The 22,596-nt window shown below is 33.3% G+C and overlaps 1 protein-coding gene across 1 annotated transcript in view; it reads left to right on the top strand.

Annotated features, from left to right (window-relative positions):
- Positions 1 to 1,170: 1,170 nt before the first annotated feature.
- Positions 1,171 to 22,596, top strand: part of LOC126970974 (sodium-dependent noradrenaline transporter-like) — a 76,883-nt gene continuing 55,457 nt past the window's right edge. Inside the window, exon 1 of the mRNA XM_050817132.1 lies at positions 1,171 to 1,245. The gene's annotated coding sequence lies outside the window, so the exon portion shown is untranslated. The remainder of the gene's footprint in view (positions 1,246 to 22,596) is intronic.

The following is a 22,596-nucleotide window of genomic DNA, read 5'->3' on the forward strand; positions in this document are numbered from 1 at the left end:
AAGTAATAAAACATATACTATATAAATATAATGTATTGTGTGTTAGATGCATCTAACTTGTTTTAGACTGATCGGTTGGACAGCTGAAATTTTGACAGAGCATAATATATTAATATTATCTCTAATACAACAAATACCAAAAATACTGCAGAAAACACTATCCCCCTTATTCATAATAGTCTGCTAACTTAAAGCATTGCTAATTCTCACTTTGTCTTCTTCTATTGACCTAAGTCAGAATGAGAAAAAAACACTTCTTAGCGGCTGTTTAAAGTTAGCGGGCCATTATGAATAAGGGAGTATCTCTTTAGCACTAAATGGTGCTAAACTATCTACCACCGTTCCGGACACCTAAACTCCTGCCGTCATAAGTACATTGTATTTACTGCAAAGTGGAGGAAACAGCGGAATAAATGAATGTTATTTAACCAAATAATAATTGTAAATTTTTTAATTTTATTGCAAGTTTCACCAGTGTAATTAATTACAGTTTGTTCGAACAACAAATCACAAAACAAATTAAATGTGAAATAAAAAATGTTTTTCTTTTACCTGATAGTCTGTAGGTCTTAAGATAAATAAGATTATAGATTTTTTATAGTATATAGGTACGTATAAGTATGTGGTAACGTTCACAAGTAGGAAGTTGTCTTCACAACTTTCTATTAGATTTTGAAAATCAATTTAATTTTGATTAGAATGAAACTTCACGATTCACATAAGGTGTAAATTATGCTAATTTGATTTTTATTTAGATTTGTAAAGTGTGATGTATAAAGTCACACGAGTTTGAGTTAAAGTTCAAATAGTTTAAATAGTAAGTTAGATTACGATTTTTTTGTGTTTTCGCGATCAGAAAGGCAGAAGAATTTTGAAAAGAAGTAGTTTTTGTTCTTATATACTCTGAAATAATTAATGTATAGGTATATTTAAAGCCTCGCTCGATCGCTTTATTACTCAAATATTAAAATATTATTAATAGTACAAGTTTAAAATATGTTTTTAAATTATATTACTTACATACAGGTAGCAAAGAGAAAGATAGAAGAAATTTAAAATTAAAAGGATTGGGGCTCCGAAAGCAGTCGGGCCCCAGATTCCTGAGTCTGTCACCAGTCGCCGTCATAACATCCTTCAGTCAAGTTTTCAGTTTAGCTTTCAGCTCCCTTGCAGTCGCACGCCGACACTAGTGCAGCACGGACGCTAGGCGAGCCGTCATGATCCTGGGAGCGGATATCTTTACAGGTAAGTTAAATTTAATTATAAAATATATAAGTTTAATATAAGAAAAAAACTCTTTCATACAACTTTATTAAAAAATAATTAACTTTAATTTTGATATTAAAAATAGAATAAAACTTATTTCTAAAATGTCTAATGACCATTAATTTAACGAGTATAATATTTAAATTTAAAATAGCATTAATGAAGAAATACCTTAACATTCATTTAATTTTTTTTGGTTTATATTTTTTAAATACTTTCAAAACATGTCCGAATACTTTAGAAATAATTTAAGGGTTTTTTTTATTTGAAAAGAGATTATAAATTCAGTATTCGAAATGACTTAAGAAAACTACTTATTATAAAATATAAAATTATAATTACATATGGCCATCATTTTCAAGTTTTATAAGTATTTACTGTATAAATGTTAAATTTGTATAAAATTTAGTATAACAAAAGTTAATTTAACTAGACAGCTTTTAATGGTAAGCTTAATTTTATGTTGAAAAATAAATAAGATGTTGACGGCTCAACATATTATGTACATGATAAGTCTATCTATTGCACAGAATATTGTGTGTGGCTAGCGGTTTTATTAGTATAAATTGTGTTCACATTTATAAAACTAAAATGAGATATCCTTAGGTTTAAAAACCAAGACGAAAACAGTATATAATTTTGTAGAATCAATAACCGTCTCCTGTTTTCCCGAACCGGTATGATTTAGGGACCTTCAAGAAAAAATCAGAATCCCATCTTAAAGGCCGGCAACGCATCTCTTGACACCTGTTGATGTGGATGTCCATGGGCGGTTGCCTCACCACTCCCCATGCCGTGAACCTCTTGCCCGCTTACCCCCTCTTTTATTTATATCTTAATATATATAAATTACGTGACACGTTGTTTGTCCGCGATGGACTCCTAAACTAATGAATGGATTTTACTCGGGATTACTTCATTGAGTGTAGTTTGGTCCAACTTGAGAGATAGGATAGTTTTTATTTCGATTTGGGACCCATAATTATTTTTATTTTCAATATTTGTTTGTATGGATATTTTAGTGACGCACGGTTTGACAGTTCCGCTGTGAAACAATTTCATTATAACAACAGGGAGCATATTTTACGAGATAATTTGTTGTGTAATGAAATATTATTGACAAATTCATAAAAAAACAGTATTATATTTATTATGTACAGAACAACATCTGAAGGGTTAGCTAGTATTATATATAAAGTAACATTTAGAAAAAATGATGCTATTTTTACCTCTTCAGATTGAGCATATCATTGAAATGAAATTTGAAGCTCGGTGTCACAATAGGTGTAACCGTTGACTCTTACTATGGAGCCTCCGGTTCGTTGCCCGTCCGCCACGTACCAATGTGTGTTTGGTTTTCGAATTCATATGTACGTTTATTTGACGGCTACGCTCTTGTGATTCCTCTGGTTATTTACCATCAGATGACCCCTATGCTCTTTTATCCTATGCTCTTTTATCCTCTTTCATAAAAAATAAATAAAAATGCAATCTTTCATTCATTAGTCGAATATTGAAATGATCGGCAGCGTATTGTTACTTAGTACCTGGACGACCGAGCCTTGCTCGGTTTTTTAAGAGTGTACAAAACTGGATTGGAGTGGATTCGAACCGGGGTCTTCTGCTTTCCGGATCACCCAATGTCTCATCTGAGCTATTATAGTCTTGTAACTTGTAACTGTCTTCTGACCCGAACAACTATCGTCCTGTGTCGGTTTTGCCGACCCTTAGTAAAATTTTTGAAAAAATAATTTTAAGCCAAATGCTTACTTACTTTAACTCTCATAAGTTACTTCATTTGAAACAATTTGGCTTTACTAGGGGACGTTCAACAACGGATGTAGGTGTTGAGCTGATCAAGAATATTTTTGATGCCTGGGAGGAATCGCAGAATGCACTTGGCATCTTCTGTGATTTATCTAAGGCTTTTGATTGTGTTCAACATTCAACGCTGGTCAGGAAGCTACACCACTATGGCATAAAAGGAACTGCGCTCGATCTTCTGACTTCATATTTAAACAATAGAATTCAGAGGGGCGACGTGAATGGCAGGAGATCTCTTGGGACTCCTCTCAGTATGGGGGTACCACAAGGGTCTATTCTTGGACCGTTCCTCTTTCTTATCTATATAAATGATCTTCCTAATCTCAAAGAGAAAAAACATAAGGTAGTATTGTTTGCGGATGACACTTCACTGATTTTCAAAGTGAAAAGAAACCAAGCTATGTATGACGAAGTGAACGATATTTTATCTGAAATCGTGTACTGGTTTAGCGCTAATAACCTATTGTTAAATAGCAAGAAAACTAAATACATTAAATTTACCATACCAAATGTCAAGAATGTAAATGCAAATGTTTTGTTAAACGGAGAGGTGATAGAACCGGTGGAATCTGCTATATTTCTTGGCATAACTCTAGATTCCAAATTACAATGGGGCCCCCATATTGAAGGATTGGCGAACAGACTTAGTTCTGCAGCATACGCGGTTAAAAAGATTAGACAATTAACTGACATAGATACGGCGCGACTAGTATACTTTAGTTATTTCCATAGTATTATGTCCTATGGTATATTGCTATGGGGCAACGCTGCCGATATTAATACAATATTTGTGCTGCAGAAGAGGGCTATTCGCGCTATTTATAACCTAGGAATTAATCCTAGACAATCATTGAGAGCAAAATTCAAAGAAATTAACATCTTGACTGTTGCTTCTCAATATATTCTTGATAGCACATAAGTGAATTTGCCAGAAATTGTCATAATCATAATGTTAACACCAGGAACAGACATGAATTAGCTACATTCATGGAAATGACACATGTCAAATGCCAAAAAATATTTTTCTTATTGAATCTACCGCTACTTCGTAAAGGGAAAGCTAATGAGAAGAAGTAGCCAGAAACTTATTGCCACTCTTTTATATTATGATTTACATTTTCTTCGACTTACAAATCATATAATAACTTCCAAAGAACTGAAGCAGAGCCCTCGGCAACAGGATCATCCTGCCACCACAAGCAGCGCCCGTTCACGAGCATGACGCATAAGCCAGCCATCGCCTCCCTCAACCATATGTTAGGGAAGGGGACGACCCGTCCCATGTCACCGCCACAAGCATATATACAAGAATTACTTAAAGATATAAGATTTATTGATAGTTGATACTTCGTGATCACCAAACCATTAAATTCTACTATAAACACCAAATTAAAGTAACATCAACTTAAGTAAAGTTACGATGTAACTTCAGAGGTTGACCTCCAGTGACCGCAAAGGTGAAAGACCTTTAAAATACAGCTTTTAAGGGTTTTAAGGCTTTACTTATATGATTGGATGAAAAAATAATATCAAAATTCTTTAAAGGTTGAATACATAACAATATATTTAATAACAACGGGCAACCATTTATTGTTTTTTGTACAGAACGAATAATAATTAACTTTTCTAAAATTAAATTTGAACCGCCGTCCCTTGCATAAAGACCCTGTTTCTTTATGATTGAATTACAAATGTATACAGACTTTTCTATATACTTGTAGAATAAGTCGATGTTAATAGCCTAATAGGAGTTAAAGTATGCAAATGCCGTTTTATTGTAATAGGCACTTCGAACTGACATAGAACCTTACTGGTGTGAGATTTTTAAGAGAAACTTCTTCACATGGTACCTATGTAGTTCTTCTCTTAAAAAATGTGTAACGTTCGAGTATCGACTTTCAGTTGTTTTTTTTATTCAGCTTAGACACTTTGACTTGCGATAAAAAGTGGATTCTTTACGATAACCGTAAGCGAAAAATGTAATGGCTGACTCCAGGTAAAATTCCACAACAGTGACCTAAAGTAAAGTTTTCCAATAAAAAGGAAATGGTACCTGTTTGGTGGTCTCAGCATGGTGTCATTCACTATAGCTTTCTCCAATCTGGTCAAGCAATAACGGCAGATGTCTACTGTGTCGAACTCCGAACTACGATAGCAAAACTAGCAGTGAAACCGCCTCGACTCATAAATCGATCTTCACCATTATTGCTTCACGTTTACACGATACCTCTACAGCACAGCAGAAGCCGTTTTTATCCTACAGGAACTGCTCCGTATCCGCCATACCTTTCTCCAACAGACTACCAATTTTTCCGTGATTTGGACAATTTTCAATGCGATAAAAAGTTTCCTTCTCAGGAGGAGTACAAAATGCTTCCACACAGTTTGTTGAATCTAGATCACCACAATTCTATCGCAAAGGCATAAATGGCCGTCCTATTAGATGGCAGCGCTATGATGTTTTCCTCTTCTGTCACTAAATGGCGCTCTTTCGACGCCATACAAATCGGAGTTAACTTTTACTCGATCAAAAAGGTTAAACATCTCACACTTGGCACTTGCTTGGCACTCTATTCTTTCAGTTATTATTTATTGTTCAGTTTTCAAAACTAAATTTAATTTTAGAGTTCGTAAAATCTTATGAGACTGCGCAATAATTAATTAATGATTATCAATACTTTAACTGAAATAATTTGTTAGTAGAGGGTATTATGTAAGTTCCTTATTGTATAATATGTAGATAAACATTTTTTTTATTTGGTTGAGTTTTCGTGACAGGCTTCGTCATGCTCGCTTAAATGCTATTGCTTGTGACGGTGACGTGGGGCGGGTCGTTCCCTTCCCTAAATTTTGTTGATGACCCTGTTACCAGAAACTCTGCTCCTTGTTTTAAAAATTAAAGTAATTTTTTATAATCGCTAATATAACGCTCGCATAATCCCTTTATTTATTTACAATCTGTGTGCATAGATGCATATGTACTCAATAACTCAGAGTGTTTTTACTTATTCTCTAGACTCTATTCTCTAGACTCTAACAGTGTTTTTACTTATTACAACACTTATTTTTTTTTTACTAACTCGTGTAAGGCGTTCGGTATTTGACGTTTGAGTAATTTTGTTGCATCACTTTACGTATATTGTATTTAATTGAAATGATTTGTAAAACGATGAAGCTATAAATATTGATTTAAAAGAGTGGCAATCACTTCCTTGCCAATTCTCAATAAAGCTCAACCTTTTCAATCGTTTTTTTTTTAACCAAAATGGTGGTAAATGTATAAAGAAAAGAAAACTTTTAACATTCGTAAATGTCATTTGACCTACATGAATTAATTGATATTGATTTAATTTTAATAGTATACAGATGGATTCCAAAGAGGATGAAAATACTCTATATTCAAAAAAAAGCGCGTACACCTTCCCTATAACGAATTATAATCAGGCTAACTTTGAACAGAAGCGAACAGTTGCTTAAAACGTAGTTGGAGTTCGGCTTTTTCCGTTTTTTACAAAATTATAGCCGTCATCTGTCAATCTATCAATGACTGCACGTTTCATACAATCGCTTTTTTAAGAGAGTTTTGCTAGGCTGATGGGCTCGAGTGGAGGGAGAGAAAGAAATATTATGAAATTAATATTAAGATTGACGGATAATACTCATAATTCTTATATCGCAAACAGACGTCCGCGTCGTAAAGGCGCAAGGTAACGGAAATTAGAAACATCGAGGAAATTAATAATAAACTTGTTTATAGCTTCATAAAGCCATCTGTCAAATGACAACACAGAGAGGAGAGATGAAATAAAAATCATTCACTTCGCCTTCACCAATGTAAAAATCTAATGCTAAAAAATAATGCTGTTTTATAACGCCTAGCAAAATTTTAATAGCAGAGTTTTTCGTATCAACGTTTGCTCTACGATTTTGTTTAGGGACCCGGTATCCTTTTTACTTATAAAATTTTATGATAGTCCATTGAATAGATATGGCGGCAAGCCTAAATCGCACTCTCGAATTAATAACAGACCAGTTGATCCATTGGTTTCGTACGAGTTATACACAATAAATGAAATAAATACGACAAAACTATAATTATAGACGGCATAAGTATCTTAAATTACAAATACAATAAAATATTATTTGATTATACCCACTTTCAACAGATTGATTGTTATTTATTTATTTATTTATAGGACAACCAGTAGTTGTTACATTCTAATACGCTTGAAATATATCAAATATTAACAAATAATGAGTTGAATGTACAACAAATTAAGGTATCACAACAAGAAAACAATAAAAGTTATTTTTTGGATAATATTTTATGACTTGAAAATATTTTTTCTATCATTCTTTTATATGTAAAAGCTAGAGTTTCCCGCTATTAACACTATTTTTAATGGCAATAAGGAAAGAGAAGAGCAGTACGTTCAGCTGATGGTAATTTATACTCCCTGCCTATTACAATGCAGTGCCGCTCAGGAGCCTTGAAAATCCCCACCCGTAGCATCAAGTAACATAATATAAAAGTTCTTGTAGTTCGATGATAACTTTGATCGATGTTTGAATAATACGTTCAAACCAATTCTGGTTGGAAATTTGCATGTTAATGTATATTATATATATTTTTTTAGTTTTTTCATTCTCTTCTTTTAGAAGTTACAGGGGGGGGACACATTTTAACACTTGGGAAGTATCTCTCGCGCAAACTATTTAATTTAGAAAAAAATGGTAGTAGAAACTTCAATATCATATTTTATAGAACTATCCATAGATCCAACCCCTCACGTGTGGGAGAAACCCATAGGTTTTGATGAAAAAAAAAAATGAGGAACCGTAAAAAAGCCGACTTATTAGCAGACAAAAAATATTAAAATTAAGACCTTCAGTTCTCATTTGTTAATTTAAATCGCATATTATCTTAAAGCACAGTAACAGCCGTTTTCAATAAACTATCTATCCTTTGTTAAACTTATTAGAGGTAGACAAATCTATCCTTTTACGCTTACTTATATTTCAATAACCTATCGACAGATAGAATTGGACTATAACTAATAATATAACTATATTGGACATAACTATAGATTGATAAGATCTTGTCACTAACGGCCGTTTTCAATTACCTATCTATCCTTAGTTTAACTTACTAAAGGTAGACAAAACTATCCTTTTACGATTAGTTACATTTCAATAACCTATCGACAATAGCATTGGACTTTAACTAATAATATAAATAAATTGGACATTGGACAACTATGATAGATAAGATCTTGTCATTAACGGCCGTTCCCAATATATTATCTACAGATAGAGATAAATTACTACCTTCTACTGTCAGTACTTAGCTGTCAATAATCTGACGCTGTTCCAATATACCCGATAAGTCATTCTTATCGCCTCATATTGGGACGCTTCAATTTTAATTTCCATACAAACTTCTATCGCTGGTGCGTCGTCCCATTGACAGACAGCATGTACCGATAAGGTGAGATACCGTCAATAATTTTACTGGGACAGAAAAGTCAACGATAGTTACGATGTTTATCTCTAGTAAGAGATAGACTGAATATTGGGAACGGCCGTAAAGGTAGAGAAAACTATCCTTTTACGCTTACTTACATTTCAATAACCTATGGACAGATAGCATTGGACTTTAACTAACAATATAACTATATTGGACATTACTATGGATAGATAGATAGCAATTTATCCGTAACAAGAGATACGTTATTGAAAACGACCGTAAGTCGTTAAAAACAACCGACTTCAAAACCACTATTCCAAAACAATAGATATAATGTGCCCTAAAAAGTATAAAAATAATTGCGTATTTTTATACAATCTAATTAATCTAATTCTAGATACGATTTTATTTTTTTTTGAAATCGGTGTCCTTCCACCGCCACCCGTTCTCGCCTCTCACCTCCTCACGACTCAAGCACATCTCACCTATAACTATGTATATAGTAACAAACCTATCTTGGCTGACACCGACTCAGCAAAGATGGCCATATTACAATGGGACCACACGGAAAGCACCAGCTTTCAAATAAAAAAAGAATTATCAAAATCAGTTCACCCAGTCAAAAGTTTTGAGGTAACAAACATAAAAAAACATACCGACGAATTGAGAACCTCCTCCTTTTTTGAAGTCGGTTAAAAATACAAATATGGTACTATATTTACTTGTATTAGTGTTATTATCAGTAATAACGTCATTGTTACAGAGTAGTACAGTTTAATGTGTAGCGGGGAAGGACATTACAGGCTCCAGGACATAATGGTTGAGAAAAGAGGACTACATCCGACGATATCAGACCAGACACGTTCTTACGATGGACAATGTCGGATTAACAGTTATATTCTCGTGTTTATCTTGAATTCAGTAACTGTCGTTAAATGAATCCCTATATACAAGAATACTTTTCTTAAACATAGACATAAGCGAAGATATATGTAAGTGTAATAAAAGCCAGTTAAAAAGAACTTTTGCTCATTTAAAAAAAATATCAAATAGCAACTTTAATTACTATTAGCTACTACGTCGAATTTAATCGGAAATTTAAAATTGAATATTTCACTTTTATTAAATACTAGCTGACCCGGCAAACGTTGTTTTGCCATATAAAGTATAATTCACGCGATAGTTTTATAAGTAATAAAATATTGCCTATATTATAGCCTGTACATCATTTTGTTCTATTATCAATAGTTTTTGCAGCGCATGCAAAAATAGGTTTTCGATTTTACACCTTGTGTTACAAAATAGCAATTTTATTACGGATCCCTAATTTTGAAAAAAAAAACATAGCCTATAGCCTTCCTTGATAAATGGACTACCCAACACTGAAAGAATCATTCAAATCAGACCAGTGGTACCAGAGATTAGCGCGTTCAAACAAACAAACAAACACTGCAGCTTTATAATATTTATATTAAATATTAATACTTTATAATAAATTTAGATAAAAATAATACAAAATAACTGTCTCTTTCTCGCGAAACAAAAATATATATGGAGCTTAGATTAAGGATTGGTCTCCGCTGCGCTCCAACTAGATATCGCAGTGTCGCAAAGTGCGGCAACGAACACTCTAGCCAGTCTCGAACAATGTTTGTTAATACTTGAACTAAAATGGCGGGTTGCGTAATAAAACTTCGTAAAAGTAATACTACAAGGAATAAGAATGATTCTGGGATCACATATCATCAGTAAGTATTTTGTATTTTATTAATTTCAATGTAAAATAACACGAAGCGGATGTTGTAAAATTTGAAAGATGTCATTGAGTGTCAAGATGCCACGCACACGAGTTATAGTAATTCATTGTACTTATTTGTTGGATGCACTGACCACTACTATATATACCACTGGACTGGCGGCTGTCAAAGTACTTTTGTGCCTGTTTGATATTCGCCATTTTGGCGCTGTGGGCTATGTAGCGAGAGTCTGCGGTACTATAACTAGTGATGACAACCTCAGCAAACATCGATAGATGGTGGGAGACTATTTACAAAAAAATTGCATACTTTATTACTTTGATTCTTGAAGTATAAAAAACAGGGAAAACAAATGAAATTAATTCAAAATGCAAAAATACTTCAGAGTATTGTACGTTCCTTCGCAGCCATTTGTATTATACGTTAAAATTAGTTATTTGGACACTCGTGAGTGGCGCTTCAAAGAGGCACAAAAAATTTGCTTTCAAACATATGGAACAGCCTGTCCAGTGGTATTTATAAAGGTCAGTGTTGATGCGATTATTAATTATGACAGTATTCAAGACCATCATGTTCACGAAGCATCCTTATACAAACAATGAATTCAAGTTGTAAAGGTTGATGCATCCAATATACTATAATTCATATTTATACAGTTTATTTTTCATTACTTTTTATTTAATATATATTTTTTAAAACGCTTTTAACTAACATATTTAATATATTAGATGCAGCACCTTACAAACTAATTTGTTTTGTATATTACAGACATTGTAAAATATAATGTAATCTGTGTAATCACGAGCTCTACTTTTTCTGAACATATGGTAGATTTAGTAATTTAAAAGAAATATATTGACGAATAAAAGGCGCTTAGTTTTCTTAATTGACTTTGAATTTCATGAAAAAAAATTGGCAAACGTGTACAATTATTCATAATTCTTATGAAACAGTTAACATTTAACAATGGCTTGAGTAACAATGGTACTTTATCGATACCTTCAGAATTGATAGCGCCCAGCTCGTCTCGATTCCCTCAAGATTTCAATTAAGTTTACACTGGCGAGGTATTTTCAAGTGAAAATAATTAATAGTTCTCAATGTTATCTCTCTTCTTTAATTAACTCCTTACAATGAGCTTAAGATTCATTGATTTTGAGAAAGGATGCTTCTTTTGGGCCTGTGTGAATTAGATTTTATGAACATGCGTTACGATGAAGAGAGACCTACATATATATTAATAGGGGTTTGGCTGTATGATAATGATATGAACAACGTTTCCATATCAATATAATATACTAGCTGACCCGGCAAACGTTGTTTTGCCATATAAAGTATAATTCACGCGATAGTTTTATAAGTAGTAAAATATTGCCTATATTATAGCCTGTACATAATTTTGTTCTATTGTCAATAGTTTTTGCAGCGCACGCAAAAATAGGTTTTCGATTTTACACCTTGTGTTACAAAATAGCAATTTTATTACGGATCCCTAATTTTGAAAAAAAACGTAGCCTATAGCCTTCCTCGATAAATGGACTACCCAACACTGAAAGAATAATTCAAATCGGACCAGTAGTACCAGAGATTAGCGCGTTCAAACAAACACTGCAGCTTTATATTTATATTAGTATAGATAAGACACATATAATTTTTATTCCTCAGCAACCCAATAATATATCGTTGGAAGGGATAGAAAGCTATACAGGATCAAACATGTCTCATTGAATTACATTGAAAATATGAATAATATGAAATACATGTATAATGGACGTCCTTTTTGAACTAATTGGAGGATTTTGTCTTAGTTTTAACTACCATTGTTAACGATGTATATGATCTTACAACAAGATTCAAGAAAAAGTTTAAAAGAAATGTATTACGAAACTCAAAAGAATTGTTAAGAAACGTTTGTGTGGTACAGTTAAAAACGTATAACATGAATGATTTTCTTAATGATACCACAGATTGGGGATGGATCGTAAATATGGAGATAGTAAATTTTATTTTACGCTATTACATTTTAACTATATTCTATCTATATATATATATATATATAAATGAATTGCTGTCCGTTAGTCTCGCTAAAACTCGAGAACGGCTGGACAGATTTGGCAAATTTAGGTCTTCAATTATTTGTGGAAGTCCAGAGAAGGTTTAAAAGGTGAATTAATAGGAAAATGCTGCTAAATTAAATAAAAACAACAAATTTGTTTTTCCTTTGATGTGTCCATACATAATTTCTATGAGAGAATTTATTGACAAACGGTTTGACAGTTCTGTTGTGAGACAATTTCATTATGAGAGCAGTATTTACGAAGTAATTTTTGATGTTATGATATATTATTGACAAATTCATATAAAAACATTATTTTATTTATCATATACAGAACAACGTCTGTCCGGTCAGCTAGTATTCTTATAAAAAAAATAAGCCCGCTGAGTTTGTTGCGCCCGTTGTTCTCAGGTCTAAGGCCAGGTCAGGTCTAATTTCTAGTAAATTCGCTTATGTACATACATAACATTATCAAAAATATATTGAGATGCTATTTAATATATTATATCGATCGATAATAACTATCGGAGCGAGTTGCTTCACTTTGGAAAAGAAAAAAACAGCGTCCATTTTGTATCTAGTGTCAATGATAATAGTATAGTCATAGTGTGTGGATTGTTTTGGAAACACAATAATTATTTGAAATGGCAGATGAAGCTGGAGGTCCGGCACCTCCTGGAGTCGAAATAACTGAAGCAGATGATGAAGGAAAAAGCAGCTAACGTTGCACATGCAGCTGGAAAGATAGACGAAATTGCTAAAAGAATGTCTAGAAAGGAATCAGCTTATCATCCAAAGATTGATGATGACGATGTACCTAATATAGACTTAACTGCTCTAGAAGCTATTCTCGATGTCAGTTCACGTATAACAGACATACAAAAGAAAAGCAAGATTTCTATGAGTACACTAGTTTTAGCTTATGATACCTACAAAAAAAAAACAAGTAAACAAATCTGATTAAAGTAATATGAATTAATATGATTTAATAATTATTAAACTTCATAGGCGCGCTTAGGTCAAAAGAAAAATAATTAGATTAACGAGGTATTGGTTAAAATATGTATAACCACAAAAGATACTTCAAATAAAAAAGTAAAGAGAAAAAATAATAATTGGATGTAGTTCCTGTAAAACGTTTCAAGCTACAAACATCACATTTTAAGGAATTCGTAAAGAAATTCTTAAAGAGTGACAGTAGGGCTGCCATTTTTTGTCAGTCCGTTAATATGAATCACGTGACCAGTTTTGTGTTTTTTAACTCAATTTTGACATGATTGTGGTTTGGAACGTTTTCTAGAATTACGTCCAATTTAAAGACACAACGCCATACATGGATAGTAATGTCAACGCTACGTCATCCACGTGATGAAGGATCGTGTGAAGTGTGTCCGCCTGAAGCGTGTCCAGGCACACATTATGCCGATTAGCAAGTCTTGAAACTTGAACTATGAGATGATGGCCAGTTTTGATACGGAAAGCTGGAACTAAATTGTAATATGTATAATATGTTTCATTTATATATTATGTGTAAATATATTTTTTGTTTGTTAATAATCGCATATCCTCAAGATTTCGTTATTAAATGTTTACACTTAATTATACATTTTTTGGAGCATTTTTATATTAATCTATAAATAGCCCAGCCAAGCGTCTTCAAATTTAACTAGTGTCTTATATATTGAAAAAAGCATTTCATGTCTATATGTATATATGTTGTTTTTGACATGTTATTTCCTGATTGCGTGCTCGGTGCTCGGACGGCGTCCGCTTACGTCCATACATAGATCCGCGCCTGCTAAGACGAATACCGATTCATCTTTTTACTCGCTTCTTGGCTCGACTTTCATGACTATGACTTATATATTTTTTTTATTTCAATATTTTGTGTATCTCTTAATCTTTAACGATTGGAATTGATGACGTTTACTATGCTGAAGTTTCCATGGGAGAAAAACCAATCAAGACCGTCTCATCTCAAAGAAATCTCGTTTTTCCGAGTTTTCACACCGGCCAGATCTACCCAAACCAACCCAGCTACCCGAGAGTCATCTAGATTAATTATACTCGTACATTTTATTAGGCATAGAAAGAAAAATAAAACTAATAAACTCTGTGTTATATACATATATAGGTTGTTGTGGTGTTTAGGTACCTACTATATGGAAAAGTCTGGAAAAAAATATATGATTATATTTGGAGAAAAAATATTAGTAGGTACTCCTAATGTCATGGACAATTGATTTGTATTTTCAAGAATGTTATAAGTTCTAACCAATTTTTTAAGAAATAATCAGCAAATCCTTTGAGATTTTTACTTAAATATGTAAAGAAAATACATTCCTATTTTCATAATTACTTTGAATGTGAATTTTCCCGCGCTCCTTAAAGGACTGGCAAAACATTTATGAATGTGTTGTCGATGTCAGTGACTTGTGTCTAATCTGTGTTTTAAAGTTTTATCACACTGGACGTTATAGGTAAAATAGATTAAGTATATGAAAAGATTGGAATTGATAGTTGAAATAATCAATATTAATTAATAAGGAGTTGGCATATTTAAAGAATAAACTTTAATGTCGTTTCTTTTATCATTTCAGGTTTGTTTTAATATGGTGATGTTATAAATTAAGTGTGTTATAAACTATAAAGTATAATAAATCTTTTATTATTTCAGAGCAACACATTATCGTTTTATTAATTGGCCGATCCTAGAAACTATCATTATAAAACGACATTAAAGTTATTTATATAGAATTTCTTGTACTCGTTCATTGAACGTGTATATCTCGCTTAACGTGTCTGTTCATACCTCGCCCGGATTGACAAGTTTCTAAAATCTAATATTTGAATATTGACAAACAATTTGGTGGCGAAAATGTTAAAATGTCAAACATAGTCATTTAATAATATTAGGTCCTTACATATGAAATTGGCGTATTTCGTACTGGCCACTTTAATCACGATGTTCTCCTCTTTCGTAAGGAATTCCAAATTCAAATTTGTACAGCTATTTACTCATGTATTGGTGCTTCGATGACCGTCATTCATTTGTTTTTTCTTCTGTTTTTTTTTCTGTTTGCGTCACTCATTTTACAAAATGGAAAACTTAAAGTATCGCATTATTTACGAATACGAGTTCCGCCGTGGCACTAGTGCTGCGGAAACGACTCGAAGGGTGAATGATGTGTATGGCGGTCATGTTGCAAAAGAAAACACAGTTCGTTTTTGGTTCCAACGTTTTCGGTCTGGAAATTTCGACCTGCAGAACAAGCCCCGTGGACGGCCTGAGACCCAAGTTGATAATGAAGTATTGAAGGCTATTGCGGAAGCGGATCCATCGCAAACCATGTCCGAGTTAGCTGCAGGCTGCGGTGTTAGTGATAAAACTGTTTTAATTCACTTGAAGCTTAAAAGCTTGAAAGGTGGGTACCTCACGAATTGACTGAAGCAAACCGGCAAACGCACGTCGACTGCTGCGTTACATTACTGAACCGGCACAATAATGAAGGTATTTTAAACCGAATCATTACCTGTGATGAAAAATGGATTCTTTACGATATTCGGAAGCGCTCAGCGCAATGGTTGGATCCTGGCCAGCCAGCCAAATCCTGCCCCAAGCGAAAATTAACCCCAAAAAAGTTAATTATAAGCGTTTGGTGGACTAGTGCCGGTATTGTTCATTGCAGTTTTCTCAAATCTGGCCAGACTATTACGGCTGATGTCTATTGTTAGCAATTGTAAACCATGATGGTAAAGCTAGCGGCTAAACAAACTAGGCTGGTCAATCGCTCCACGCCACTGCTACTTCACGACAACGCTAGACCACACACTGCACAACAGACGGTTACCAAAGTAGAAGAGCTTCAATTGGAATGTCTAAGACATCCTCCGTACTCCGTATCGCCTTCACAGATTTTATTGATTCCCGTCCGACTGGTTTTTTTAGTAAAGGGATCAATGAACTACCTATGAGATGGCAAAAGTGCATAGAAAACAATGGTTTATACTTTGATTAATTAAATATATTATATTTAAAAATATTCGACTTTTTGTTCCTCGCATACAAAACGCCAATTTCATATGTAAGGACCTAATATTATATTTATTATGATAAATAATAATATAATAATAGTTGGAGTGTAATTTTGAGTAATCTGTACTATTATTATAAAGAGGAAAGACTTTTATGTTTTTGTATGTTTGTAACCAAAACTCCAAAAGTACTGGACCGATTTCACAATTTCTTTCACCAGTGGGAGGCTCCTTTACACAGGATGCCGGCTAGATTATGGGTATCAAAACCGCGCCTATTTCTGCCATGAAACAGTTATGTGTAAACGTTAATGTGTTTTGGGCAATGATATTATATACAATAAAGAGGTAGATATCGCACTAGCGCGCGCAAAATGTTGCTAACAAATTCAGGCAATTGTCGTAATTTCATTTAGTCGGCTAATAGCAGCGAACTAAGCCGAACGTTTTCGTGGCGTGACAATAATAATCTAAAATGCCAACTTGTGTCTTAAGCAAATGTAAAAACTATGTTTGCAAGATATATAAGAGTGAAGGTATTTCATACCATACGAAATTATATAAAAGAACTTCGTATTTGTATTTTATCACGATTTTATTTCTTATTTACAAATAAATCTCGAATTATTAACGTGGTGGTTCGAGCAAGATAGAGAATATGATGTCAACTGTAGCGCGACAAGGACAATTAGTATGTGTCATAGATTAATCAACCAGAAGTGAAATCGTAGGCAGCATACATAGCGTTCGTAACCGTTTGATTGCGAATCTTGAGTTTTCTAGTTAGTTAGGGAGCGTCTTTCTTAAATAATATTATGATGATTATAATAAGTTCTGGCTTTCAAAGTCTTATAATAAGGTGGTATAGAATGAGATTAGTAATAGCAGGCTATTTGATATTTTATTAGTACTTAATCTTGGGATGTATGTAACGTACCAGGAGGTCTACTCGCAAAATCGACAACGACACATTTGGAACGATACGATAATACTCCGAATATACCGCAACTACCCTGTTTGCTGCGGGTTTGATCGAGGTAGTATGTTTTAGGACAATTTAGGAAATGATGTAAAAAAGGCGTTGTTGCAGTGAATGTAATACTAAATTTAACATGTTTTAATAAACAAGTGCGTATAGCTGAACTATCAAACTACAAAAACAAGTTTTAGGGTAGATAGCAGACGTAGACAGTAAGTGCTATCTGCTTGCGTAGGAGTTTTTTCAGTAACACAGCCCTTTCGGTATGTACCTTGCTAACTGCAGAAGAATCAATGGATCATTTTCTGTTTCTCCCATTATCTTATTGTAATAAACCCTCAACAGAAATACATTCATAAATAATATAATATTAAAGAAATAATAATTGTAAATTTAAAACTTTTTGGGAGCCGTCGTTAGTACAATTGTAAAAATGGAACCCTTATTGTTAATACATTTCGGTTTTGTTTTCATATGTCTGTATGTTTTTTATTATTTTCTGTACAAATAATTTATATCATCATTATACAAATATAAGTTTGAAAAATTGGTAGGAGCTATATATTATAATCAATATTATTTTTTTTTTTCAAATCAATAACACCTAATTTAAATGTAGTTTTACCACTTTAAAACTTTTATTACATGAACTCATGAATTAATCGTATTTTAGGGATAAATCACGGTGTACGGTAAAAAATCATATCTGGTGAATGATTCTGTGTTTTTGCTATGCAAATACCAAGTAATTAGCAAATTAGACTTATCTCTTTTTCACTTGCGATAATTGCATTTACTATCCTTCTTTGACGTGTAATCGTAATGTAGTGTGCTATTGCAATGTTAAATTATTCATGTGTGCGTTTATGTATCATTTACAAACACCGAATGTTGTCTAGGTGACCCATCTATACTTTTAAATATGGTTTTGGGGGCGAGAAATCGATCTAGCTAGGTTTCAATTTCAAACATATAGTTTTATCCGTGTTTTAATAAGAAACAGCTACAATAACATTAGAATACAAAGGTAAATATCGCGACTATATACAGATTGTAATAGTTCAGATGGGACATTGGGTGATCCGGAAAGCAGAAGACCCCGGTTCGAACCTAGATGTCCTATTATGTTTTATTTTGTTCAAGTTTTGTACACTCTTAAAAATCCGACCAAGCTTCAGTCATCCGGATCTATCTATTATTATAGATAGATTTAGGAAAACCTATATAAAATACACTAAACAAAGTATAAGGCCCGTCATATCAGGATCTGTTCTCTCTATAAAAATGTTATGTCCGCCAAATCACATCATAAATTTTCGGTACAATATATTTTTACTAAATACGAGAATTATTATCGGATCTTATCTCAAATCTGTCAGCTGGTAATATTTGGATGGAATCATGAGGACAAATTAAGGAATGGTAACATAAGATGTTAAGTCTCATTTGCCCAGTAATGCTTACACATTACTGCTTCACGGCACTGTCAGCTGGTAATATTTGGATGGAATCATGACGACAAATTAAGGAATGGTAACATAAGATGTTAAGTCTCATTTGCCCAGTAATGCTTACACATTACTGCTTCACGGCACAAAAAGACGTCGTTGTGGTACCCATAATCTAGCCTGTACAAAGGAGCCTCCTAATCCTCGAAAAAATATAAGAATTTACATTTCTGATGTTAAATTATTGTTGAATTATGTTGATGATACTATCATTAGGTCAGACAATGCTTTTTCAATAGATTTTTAAAGGTTGCTTATTATTGTTCTTGACGGATAGTAAGTGGTAGTTAATTTCAAAGAGTTATGGTATTAATAGTGAAAGAAGAGTGATAACTATCAGATTTATGGAAAGGAACATTAAGTATTTGTTTCGCAGCAGAGCGCAACGAGAGCTCATGCTGAGACCCTGGTAGCTCAAATCTCTCTTTCCGGTAAAGAGGAGTATTTGGGTGAAAAATAATGGAATAAAAAAGGTGAAAATTACCAATAACTTTTTATTTTATTTTCTCAGCTTGCAGTCGTGCAATGTAGCATTATATTTACTTTACTAGGTTTCCAAAAGAATTGTACATCACCAACATCGGGGATGCCAGTCTCTTTGCTAGTGTGTCGTGTGAGTAAAGAAAAGCAAATAACTAAACGTTTAGGTATAAATAGGGAATGCAATTCTGGAACATAATTTAAATCCATGTTTTCTTTTGCGGCCAGACATAGGAGGAAGGGCAACCCTCCGTGAAAACGATGCGGGGAGGGATATGATGAACGCTCATGCATACCAACACAGACGGCTGTGTTAATTATGTGGAACTCACATACGTGCCTACGCAATAAACACCATCTGATCTTGGCTTTGGTCTAGTGTCCGCTACGTCTTTATCAGATACGATCTCCCTTGGAGAGAGAGAGGCGCAACGGCACTCCCTTGGGAATATCCGCTGGGATATTACACTATAGGTGCTATCTGGTTGGGACAAGTGACATCGGTTGATCACAACTAGCTGGTGTGTCTAAATGAAAGCCATGGTATTTTCTTAGATTAATACGAGTGCTTAAGGCGTCTGCGGTTGAAAGTGTGATCCTGGAAAGTTCTCGAAACGTTGAAAAAAATTAAACTTTTACCCAAAAATCTAATGTTAAAATACTGCTACAATTAAATGCATTTTAATATTTGAAAAATATTTTATTTAAATAAAGGCAGGTAAATTTTTTTGAGTACTACGACAATAATACATTTAAAATCTTACCGGGGCAGGGCTTGTCATACTCACATAAATGGCACTGCTTGTGGCGGCATCGTTTGATGGGTTGTTTCTAAGATATGTGCGAGGGAAGCAATGGTTGGTCTAGCGTCATGCTCGTGAATGGGCGCTGCTTGTGGGGCCTGGTCGGTCCTTCGGGGATTTTTTTTATATTACCTGATATAAAAATAAAAAACCCCGAAGTAATAAAGTAGTAAAGATCCCATTTGGAGTTATAAGTTTAAATAATTGCTCGAATAATACCTTTACTTATATGCAGTGTTTGCGTTTTAAGTTACTGTTTTTAGTTTTTTTTTTTAAGATTAATCGCCTATTTTTTATTTTAACTTACACAAGTTAGTCAAAACGTTTTGGTAATTTGTGTGCATCACTTTACATACATTGTATAAAATATAATTTAAAAAATATAATTTAAAATGCTGAAACTGTAATATAGATTATAAAGTGACTCAAAGCTCAACTTTTCCGAAGTGAAAATCTTTGACATTATTTTTCTTTCTTTATTTTATTAGATAATTTATACATCTAGGTAGACTCTCTACCTTTTAGACAACCGATGAAAACAGATCAGGAATATTAGTTTAGTGTGCGTGACAAGCTACGTCTTAAACTCGCGATTTGTATGACACGTTGTGTTAGTGTGCGTAAAATATGATTTAAGTTTATTTATATCACTGTCTATCTATTAATCTATATATATATATATATATATATATATATATATAATGAAAATGGTCTTTGTTTGTTTCTCTTTGACGCCTAAACCACTGATCGTATCGACATGAAACTACCACCATTCGATGGGAAATTTATCCTAGATGGTTTATGGCTACTTTTTTTTTATTAATTGTTTAATTTATTTCCTTTTAAAATTCGCACAGCGAAGCGGGCGGGAACGGCTAGTATTATATGTAGATAAGTTCGTTCTACAGACATGTAGATTATAACTTATTAGTGGCGCGTTATCTATTTCTCCATGCTACATTAAGCACGGGATGCTAAGCAAAGCCAAATTTTTGTAATTTATCACGTTTTTACGGATACTTTGCTGATTTGACGACTTGAACATTGCAGGTAATATTCTAGATTCTTTCTTGTACTAAGAATTCTTCATGGACACTTATTTTTATATCGTATACCTCTGTTAGTAAACGAAACAAGACCCGATAAAGTTTTGTAGATTTAAGACTAATCTCAGCCGCCGAATTTGCAAATCTGTTTTTTCATCCGTTTACTGTTATTGGCATTTCAGTTTATTTACTTACTAGCTGATGCCCGTGACTTCGTATAGGTAGATAAAGGGTTTTTAAAAATAATAAGCTAGTTTTGAATTGAAGATTATCTCATGCCCAATTCCACTTCCTGTTTCCATTTTCTCTCTCGTTCCCAACATATTATATGAATCTTATTTCGAAAGAAGATTGCTATGGCAAACTATGCCTACTATTGGTATAGTTATAGCTCCTCGACATGAATTTCAATTTTTAACAAATCCCGCGGGAACCCTGATTTTTCCGGGATAAAATGTAGCCTATGTCCTTTCCCAAGTTCTAGTCTATCGTTGTAGGTACCAAATTTCATCAAAATCGGTTCAGTAGCTCCGGCGTATAATGCAGAAAATTTTCTTAGGTTTTTAAGTTATCAATTATTATTAATTTATATTTATTTAAACCTTTAAATACGACTTACCCTATGAGCTAGGTTACTGGCATGTATTAACGCCTTAAGTCTCTTTATTTATTATAACGGCTTTTCTCAACGTTTTGTGTATTGGGCACTGGGTCGGTACCCATGGTACCAGGGTTGCCATCACTGAAATCTGGCAACCAGGACAAGAAGCTTGAAAGCGGACATATCAACTGTATTTTTTTTAAGTTATTCCATAAAATAAAAATCGTGTTAATTGTTGTTAATCAACTTGTTATTTATTTTCAATTTTCATCTAGATTTTGTCTTTTTGAGAAACAAAGTTTAACGAAACCTATTAGCTGCAGTCTTACATTTTTTATTTGTTTAAATAAAACAAAAAATATTACACTCTGGTGCTTAACAGAGTACCTCTATTATCAAGAGAAAATCTTCATAAAAGTTTAAAGGAACCATTAACAGTCCTACATTGTATACATTTTTTAATTAATCTTTTTTTTATTAATTTCATCTTTTCATTTCATCAGGCTATTGCCTGTTTTACTTTTCAGGTATTTATCAGTAGATATTTATATTATTATATTACTGTATATAATCAACAAATAATTTTAAAAACAAAATTTTATGCACGATGCGGGACACGAACCCACGACCTCTGGCGTTCCGTCCCAGTGCTCTGCCAAGTGAGCTAACCGTTCGAGTGACGTATCGTCATAAAATCTTGTTTGCTTTGTTCAAAGCTCAGGTTGTGGCTTCACCTACAGGATCTACTTTACAGTTGATAACCTGCTATTTATT

The sequence above is a fragment of the Leptidea sinapis genome, chromosome 22 (genome assembly GCF_905404315.1).
Source record: "Leptidea sinapis chromosome 22, ilLepSina1.1, whole genome shotgun sequence".
NCBI classification, from domain to species: domain Eukaryota; kingdom Metazoa; phylum Arthropoda; class Insecta; order Lepidoptera; family Pieridae; genus Leptidea; species Leptidea sinapis.